The sequence below is a fragment of the Panulirus ornatus genome, chromosome 50 (assembly GCF_036320965.1).
Source record: "Panulirus ornatus isolate Po-2019 chromosome 50, ASM3632096v1, whole genome shotgun sequence".
NCBI classification, from domain to species: domain Eukaryota; kingdom Metazoa; phylum Arthropoda; class Malacostraca; order Decapoda; family Palinuridae; genus Panulirus; species Panulirus ornatus.
The window spans coordinates 28,090-37,126 of NC_092273.1; positions in this window are offsets into that span (position 1 = coordinate 28,090).

Sequence of the window (9,037 nt, forward strand, 5' to 3'; positions counted from 1 at the left end):
CTTATCCCCAGGGATAATATATATATATATATATATATATATATATATATATATATGGTGTGGGAGGAAAGTTGTTAGAAGCAGTGAAAAGTTTTTATCGAGGATGTAAGACATGTGTACGTGTAGGAAGAGAGGAAAGTGATTGGTTCTCAGTGAATGTAGGTTTGCGGCAGGGGTGTGTGATGTCTCCATGGTTGTTTAATTTGTTTATGGATGGGGTTGTTAGGGAGGTAAATGCAAGAGTTTTGGAAAGAGGGGCAAGTATGAAGTCTGTTGGGGATGAGAGAGCTTGGGAAGTGAGTCAGTTGTTGTTCGCTGATGATACAGCGCTGGTGGCTGATTCATGTGAGAAACTGCAGAAGCTGGTGACTGAGTTTGGAAATGTGTGTGGAAGAAGAAAGTTAAGAGTAAATGTGAATAAGAGCAAGGTTATTAGGTACAGTAGGGTTGAGGGTCAAGTCAATTGGGAGGTGAGTTTAAATGGAGAAAAACTGGAGGAAGTAAAGTGTTTTAGATATCTGGGAGTGGATCTGGCAGCGGATGGAACCATGGAAGCGGAAGTGGATCATAGGGTGGGGGAGGGGGCGAAAATTCTGGGGGCCTTGAAGAATGTGTGGAAGTCGAGAACATTATCTCGGAAAGCAAAAATGGGTATGTTTGAAGGAATAGTGGTTCCAACAATGTTGTATGGTTGCGAGGCGTGGGCTATGGATAGAGTTGTGCGCAGGAGGGTGGATGTGCTGGAAATGAGATGTTTGAGGACAATGTGTGGTGTGAGGTGGTTTGATCGAGTGAGTAACGTAAGGGTAAGAGAGATGTGTGGAAATAAAAAGAGGGTGGTTGAGAGAGCAGAAGAGGGTGTTTTGAAGTGGTTTGGGCACATGGAGAGGATGAGTGAGGAAAGATTGACCAAGAGGATATATGTGTCGGAGGTGGAGGGAACAAGGAGAAGAGGGAGACCAAATTGGAGGTGGAAAGATGGAGTGAAAAAGATTTTGTGTGATCGGGGCCTGAACATGCAGGAGGGTGAAAGGAGGGCAAGGAATAGAGTGAATTGGAGCGATGTGGTATACCGGGGTTGACGTGCTGTCAGTGGATTGAAACAAGGCATGTGAAGCGTCTGGGGTAAACCATGGAAAGCTGTGTAGGTATGTATATTTGCGTGTGTGGACGTATGTATATACATGTGTATGGGGGGAGGGTTGGGCCATTTCTTTCGTCTGTTTCCTTGCGCTACCTCGCAAACGCGGGAGACAGCGACAAAGTATAATAAAAAAAATATAATATATATATATATATATATATATATATATATATATATATATATATATATATATATATATATATATATATATAGTGACTCTTAATACAGTGTCAAACTTTTAACCCTTTCTTTCTTTCTTTCTTTCTTTCTTTCCTTCCTTTCTTTTTTTGTCCTTGATGGTTGTGTCAGTAGAAGCCTGCTGTCTGCACTCGGGCCAATATCCCATGCAATCTCCCTGGTTGTACTTATATTGTACTGTGTATGTACATTATGTTGGTGGGCCTCCTGGAGTGCGACTTTCACTATATCATACATACATACATACATGTCCTACACAATATGGTACACCACTCACTCACTCACTCACGCGTCTTATTACCCAGAAGCAGAGGCAGGTCGAGTGGGTGGGTGCAGGTCTAGTGCATGATGATCCTGGAGCATGACTAGATCTACACTCATCAACACGGCCAGGCTGATCACATCATGGACCAGCACCAGTAGTTGTCCTGGCTGATCACATCATGGACCAGCACCAGTAGTTGTCCTGGCTGATCACATCATGGACCAGCACCAGTAGTTGTCCTGGCTGATCACATCATGGACCAGCACCAGTAGTTGTCCTGGCTGATCACATCATGGACCAGCACCAGTAGTTGTCCTGGCTGATCACATCATGGACCAGAACCAGTAGTTGTCCTGGCTGATCACATCATGGACCAGCACCAGTAGTTGTCCTGGCTGATCACATCATGGACCAGAACCAGTAGTTGTCATGGCTGATCACATCATGGACCAGCACCAGTAGTTGTCCTGGCTGATCACATCATGGACCAGAACCAGTAGTTGTCCTGGCTGATCACATCATGGACCAGCACCAGTAGTTGTCCTGGCTGATCACATCATGGACCAGCACCAGTAGTTGTCCTGGCTGATCACATCATGGACCAGCACCAGTAGTTGTCCTGGCTGATCACATCATGGACCAGCACCAGTAGTTGGCCAGGCTGATCACATCATGGACCAGCACCAGTAGTTGACCAGACTGATCACATCATGGACCAGCACCAGTAGTTGTCCTGGCCGATCACATCATGGACCAGCACCAGTAGTTGTCCTGGCCGATCACATCATGGCCCAGCACCAGTAGTTGACCAGACTGATCACTTCATGGCCCAGCACCAGTAGTTGACCAGACTGATCACATCATGGCCCAGCACCAGTAGTTGTCCTGGCTGATCACATCATGGACCAGCACCAGTAGTTGTCATGGCTGATCACATCATAGACCAGTACCAGTAGTTGTCCTGGCTGATCACATCATGGACCAGAACCAGTAGTTGTCCTGGCTGATCACATCATGGACCAGCACCAGTAGTTGTCCTGACTGATCACATCATGGACCAGCACCAGTAGTTGTCCTGGCTGTTCACATCTTGGACCAGTACCAGTAGTTGACCAGGCTGATCACATCATGGACCAGCACCAGTAGTTGTCCTGGCTGATCACATCATGGATCTGCACCAGTAGTTCTGGCTGATCACATCATGGACCAGCACCAGTAGTTGTCCTGGCTGATCACATCTTGGACCAGTACCAGTAGTTGACCAGGCTAATCACATCATGGACCAGCACCAGTAGTTGTCCTGACTGATCACATCTTGGACCAGTACCAGTAGTTGACCAGGCTGATCACATCATGGACCAGCACCAGTAGTTCTCCTGCCTGATCACATCATGGACCAGCACCAGCAGTTCTGGCTGATCACATCATGGACCAGCACCAGTAGTTGTCCTGGCTGATCACATCATGGACCAGCACCAGTAGTTGTCCTGGCTGATCACATCATGGACCAGCACCAGTAGTTGACCAGACTGATCACATCATGGACCAGCACCAGTAGTTGTCCTGGCTGATCACATCATGGACAGCACAGTATGACCAGTCAATCTGGACCACACCATATTGTCCTAGCTGATCACATCATGGACCAGCACCAGTAGTTGACCTGCCTGATCACATCATGGACCAGCACCAGTAGTTGTCCTGGCTGATCACATCATGGACCAGCACCAGTAGTTGTCCTGCTGATCACATCATGGACCAGTATCAGTAGTTGTCCTAGCTGATCACATCATGGACCAGCACCAGTAGTTGTCCTGGCTTATCACATCATGGACCAGCACCAGTGGTTGTCCTGGTTGATCACATCATGGACCAGCACCAGTAATTGTCCTGGCTGATCACATCATGGACCAGCACCGGTAGTTGTCCTGGCTTATCACATCATGGACTAGCACCAGTAGTTGACCAGACTGATCACATCTTGAACCAGTACCAGTAGTTGTCCTGGCTGATCATATCATGGACCAGCACCAGTAGTTGACCAGACTGATCACATCATGGACCAGCACCAGTAGTTGTCCAGGCTGATCACATCTTGGACCAACACCAGTAGTTGTCCTGGCTGATCACATCATGGACCAGCACCAGTAGTTGACCAGGCTGATCACATCATGGACCAGCACCAGTAGTTGACTAGGCTGATCACATCATTGACCAGCACCAGTAGTTGACTAGGCTGATCACATCATGGACCAGCACCAGTAGTTGACCATTCTGATCACACCATGGATCAGCACCAGTAGTTGACAGGCTGATCACATCATGGACCAGCACCAGTAGTTGACCGGCTGGTCACATCATGGACCAGCACCAGTAGTTGACTAGGCTGATCACATCATGGACCAGCACCAGTAGTTGACCAGCTGATCACATCATGGACCTGCACCAGTAGTTGACCCGGCTGATCACATCATGAACCAGCACTAGTAGTTGGCTTGCCTAATCACATCATGGACCAGCACCGATAGTTGTCCAGGCTCATCACATCATGGCCCAGCACCAGTAGTTGACCAGGCTGATCACATCATGGACCAGCACTAGTAGTTGGCGAGGCTCATCATATCATGGACCAGCACCAGTTGTTGGCCAGGCTGATCACATCATGGACCAGCACCAGTAGTTGGCTAGGCTGATCACATCACGGGCCAGCACCAGCATGGCCAGAAAGTTGACAAACACAGAAGAAAAATTTAGCAGGCACAGTTGAGAAAGTTAAATGCTACTAAAAAGATAAGAAGAGCAGTTATTGGACGGAAATGAATGGAAGGGGACACACAAAAGAAAGTTAGTGGACACGAGAAAAATGAAGGAGACACAAAAGAAAGTTAGTGGACACGAGAGAAATGAAGGGGACACACAAAAGAAAGTTAGTGGACACGAGAGAAATGAAGGGGACTCAAAAGAAAGTTAGTGGACACGAGAGAAATGAAGGGGACACACAGAAGAGAGTTAGTGGACACGAGAGAAATGAAGGGGACGCACAAAGGAAAGTTAGTGGACATGAGAGAAATGAAGGGGACACAAAAGGAAGTTAGTGGACATGAGAGAAATGAAGGGAACACACAAAAGTAAGTTAGTGGACATAAGAGAAATGAGGGGAACACACAAAAGAAAGTTAGTGGACATGAGAAAAATGAAGGGGGCACACAAAATAAAGTTAGTTGACACGAGAAATGAAGGGGACACACAAAAGAAAGTTAGTGGACATGAGAGAAATGAAGGGGACACACAAAAGAAAGTTAGTGGACATGAGAAAAATGAAGGGGGCACACAAAATAAAGTTAGTTGACGCAAGAGAAATGAAGGGGACACACAAAAGAAAGTTAGTGGACATGAGAGAAATGAAGGAGACACACAAAAGAAAGTTAGTGGACATGAGAGAAATGAAGGGGGCACAAAAAAGAAAGTTAGTGGACATGAGAGTAATGAAGGGGGGACACAGAAGAAAGTTAGTGGACACGAGAGAAATGAAGGGGACTCAAAAGAAAGTTAGTGGACATGAGAGAAATGAAGGGAACACACAAAAGTAAGTTAGTGGACATAAGAGAAATGAAGGGAACACACAGAAGAAAGTTAGTGGACATGAGAAAAATGAAGGGGGCACACAAAATAAAGTTAGTTGACACAAGAGAAATGAAGGGGACACACAAAAGAAAGTTAGTAAACATGAGAGAAATGAAGGGGACACACAAAAGAAAGTTAGTGGACATGAGAAAAATGAAGGGGGCACACAAAAGAAAGTTAGTGGACACGAGAGTAATGAAGGGGACACACAGAAGAAAGTTAGTGGACACAAGAGAAATGAAGGGGACTCAAAAGTAAGTTAGTGGACATGAGAGAAATGAAGGGAACACACAAAAGTAAGTTAGTGGACATAAGAGAAATGAAGGGAACACACAAAAGAAAGTTAGTGGACATGAGAAAAATGAAGGGGGCACACAAAATAAAGTTAGTTGACACAAGAGAAATGAAGGGGATACACAAAAGAAAGTTAGTAGACATGAGAGAAATGAAGGGGACACACAAAAGAAAGTTAGTGGACATGAGAAAAATGAAGGGGGACACAAAAGAAAGTTAGTGGACACGAGAGTAATGAAGGGGACACACAGAAGAAAGTTAGTGGACACGAGAGAAATGAAGGGGACTCAAAAGTAAGTTAGTGGACATTAGAGAAATGAAGGGAACACACAAAAGTAAGTTAGTGGACATAAGAGAAATGAAGGGAACACACAAAAGAAAGTTAGTGGACATGAGAAAAATGAAGGGGGCACACAAAATAAAGTTAGTTGACACAAGAGAAATGAAGGAGACACACTAAAGAAAGTTAGTGGACATGAGAGAAATGAAGGGGACACACAAAAGAAAGTTAGTGGACATGAGAAAAATGAAGGGGGACACAAAAGAAAGTTAGTGGACACGAGAGTAATGAAGGGGACACAGAAGAAAGTTAGTGGACACGAGAGAAATGAAGGGGACTCAAAAGAAAGTTAGTGGACTCGAGAGAAATGAAGGGGACACAAAAGAAAGTTAGTGGACTAGAGATTGCCAGGGGAAGAGAAAGTTAACAGAACTAAATGTTAGTGTATACATAAGAAATTTGGGAAAACAAAAGAAAGTTAATGGTGAAATAGATGTAAGGACATACAGGAGAAACTTAGTGGATGTACCACTGATAGGGGACACACAAGAGAAAGTTGTGATAGACACTTGACAAAGTTAGTGGATGCTGAAGACAAAGTTAGCAGACACACAAGAATAAGTTAGGGGACAATAGAAAGTAAACTCACTATGTTAGACTCACTATGAAAGTTAGTGGACTCGAGAGAAATGAAGGGGACACAAAAGAAAGTTAGTGGACTAGAGATTGCCAGGGGAAGAGAAAGTTAACAGAACTAAATGTTAGTGTATACATAAGAAATTTGGGAAAACAAAAGAAAGTTAACGGTGAAATAGATGTAAGGACATACAGGAGAAACTTAGTGGATGTACCACTGATAGGGGACACACAAGAGAAAGTTGTGATAGACACTTGACAAAGTTAGTGGATGCTGAAGACAAACTTAGCAGACACACAAGAATAAGTTAGGGGACAATAGAAAGTAAACTCACTATGTTAGGAGATACTCAAGAGAAAGTTAAGGGACATATGATAAGTTTTGCAGACACAAGAGAATGTTAGGAGACACAGATGAGAGAGTTAGCAGACATATAAGATAAAGGTAATGGAAAAGAGAAAGTTTGGGGACACAAGAGAAAGTTGATGGAAAATAGAAAGTTAACACACAAAGCTAGGGGATATGCAAGAGAAAGTTAAGGGACACAAGAGAAAATTGTGGACACATGAGAAAGTTATGGAACAGACAAGAGAAAGTTAGTGGACAAAAGAAAGTTAAGGGACATGCAGGAGAGAATTAGTGGATACAAAAGAGAAAGTTAGGTACGTGCAGGAGAGAGTTAGTGAATACACAAGAGAAAGTTAAGAGACATGCAGGAGAGAATTAGTGGATACACAGGAGAAAGTTAAGGGAGAAATTTAGCAAACACACAAGAGAAAGTTAAAATAAAAGAGGAAGTTCACATTAAGTTAGGGGATATTTAAGTGAAATTTAAGGGACACCCAAGAGAGAGTTAACAGACACTTCAGAGAAGGCTAATGGACACACAAGAAAAAGTTATTGAACACTTGTGAGAGAGAGGTGAGTGACACACCAGGGAAAGTTAAGGGACACACAAGAGGAAGTAGGGGGACACAACAGAAAGTTAGCAACCACAATAGAAATTTATGAGACAAAAGTTGGTTGACGCAAAACAAAGCTAGCAGACCCACAAGCAAAAGCAATCAGACACACGAGAGAAAGTTAGCGGACGCAAGAGGAAGTTAGGGACGAAAGAAATTTAGGAGACAGGAAGGAAAGTTAGCTGACACTCAGGAGAAAGTTAGCAAAAGCTTGATGGGAAAAGTGTAAGAATAAACAGAGCAGTACAATGGCAGAATCCTCTGATAAGGAGATCTTGCATAAGTAAATCAGCTGTTCTCGAACTTTAGAAATGTGTCATAATTTGATCACTCTGCTTTTAATGTTTAGCATAAGCTTTGCATTGTGCCAGATATTTGCAATGATTTGATTGATGATGTTCATCTTTAGACACAATATTTCAGTTATTGATTTGTTTAGATGCATCTTGTATGGTGCATCCTCTTGCATTGTTATATGCATACATCTTGATGATAGAATTTATAACTTTCCATTTGGCTATCAGAGCAACATGTGTTTGAGTAGTGTGATGGTCATAATTGTGCTAGTTCTTTGCTGTTGGCCATTCTTCAAGAGTATTGGGGAAAATGTAGTGCTTTTTATTTGTCTGATGTTTGTAATGGAGTACTGTATTGTGTATTTGGATATTATTATCCCAGTGAAAATATTGTCTTTGTGTCTGAAAATATTAAAAACAAAACAGAAAAGTGTAATTCAGTTTTTATGGCCAACTAACATTTCCATTGTTTAATATAGAGAGTGCACTTAATGACCTTTGATGACCATATGCATGGTCACAAAGGATGGCCACCACCCCAAAATAGTTCAATTAGATGTCTTCGAGAAAATTACAACAGCTTTCTTCTACAATCCGTGTTGGATGAACTTGAAAAATAAACTTGTGGCAGTTTTGCTACTGAACTATTATCTGACTTGCCATGGGTGCTGTATCATAATTTTACAAACACTTTCTTTGCTGTGAGGAGGCAGATACAGTATATACTCATGGGATCCCATCCCATTTGTGTTCGTAACCTTAGCAGTGTTCACTTACCTGGGTGACCGTGGGCCTGGTGGTGGTGGTGGTGATGAGGCTTTCAACCATAATTGTCTTTAGTCCAGGGCCTCTTGATATGCATAGTATGAACCATAAGTTTACATGCAGATGATGGTGTTATTATGTACGTCACATGGATGTGATGTGTTTCTGAACAGGGAGTGAAGTATGGTTGGTGCTTGGTGGGTAGGGTTCTGGTTCATGTTTGATTGCCTCATGACTAGATCCATACTCATCTAGCAACAGCACTTGTGGCAGCTTGATGACTAGATCTATACTCATATAGGGCACCTGACTAGATCCCTACTCATACAGGGCACCTGACTAGATCCCTACTCATACAGGGCACCTGACTAGATCCCTACTCATACAGGGCACCTGACTAGATCCCTACTCATACAGGGCACCTGACTAGATCCCTACTCATATAGGGCACCCGACTAGATCTGTACTCATATAGGGCACCACTAGTGGCAGCCATATAACTACATCCATATTCATGTAGCAACAGTACACAGCTCCAGTCCAGCAAAACATCTGCCTCAAGAATCATGTCT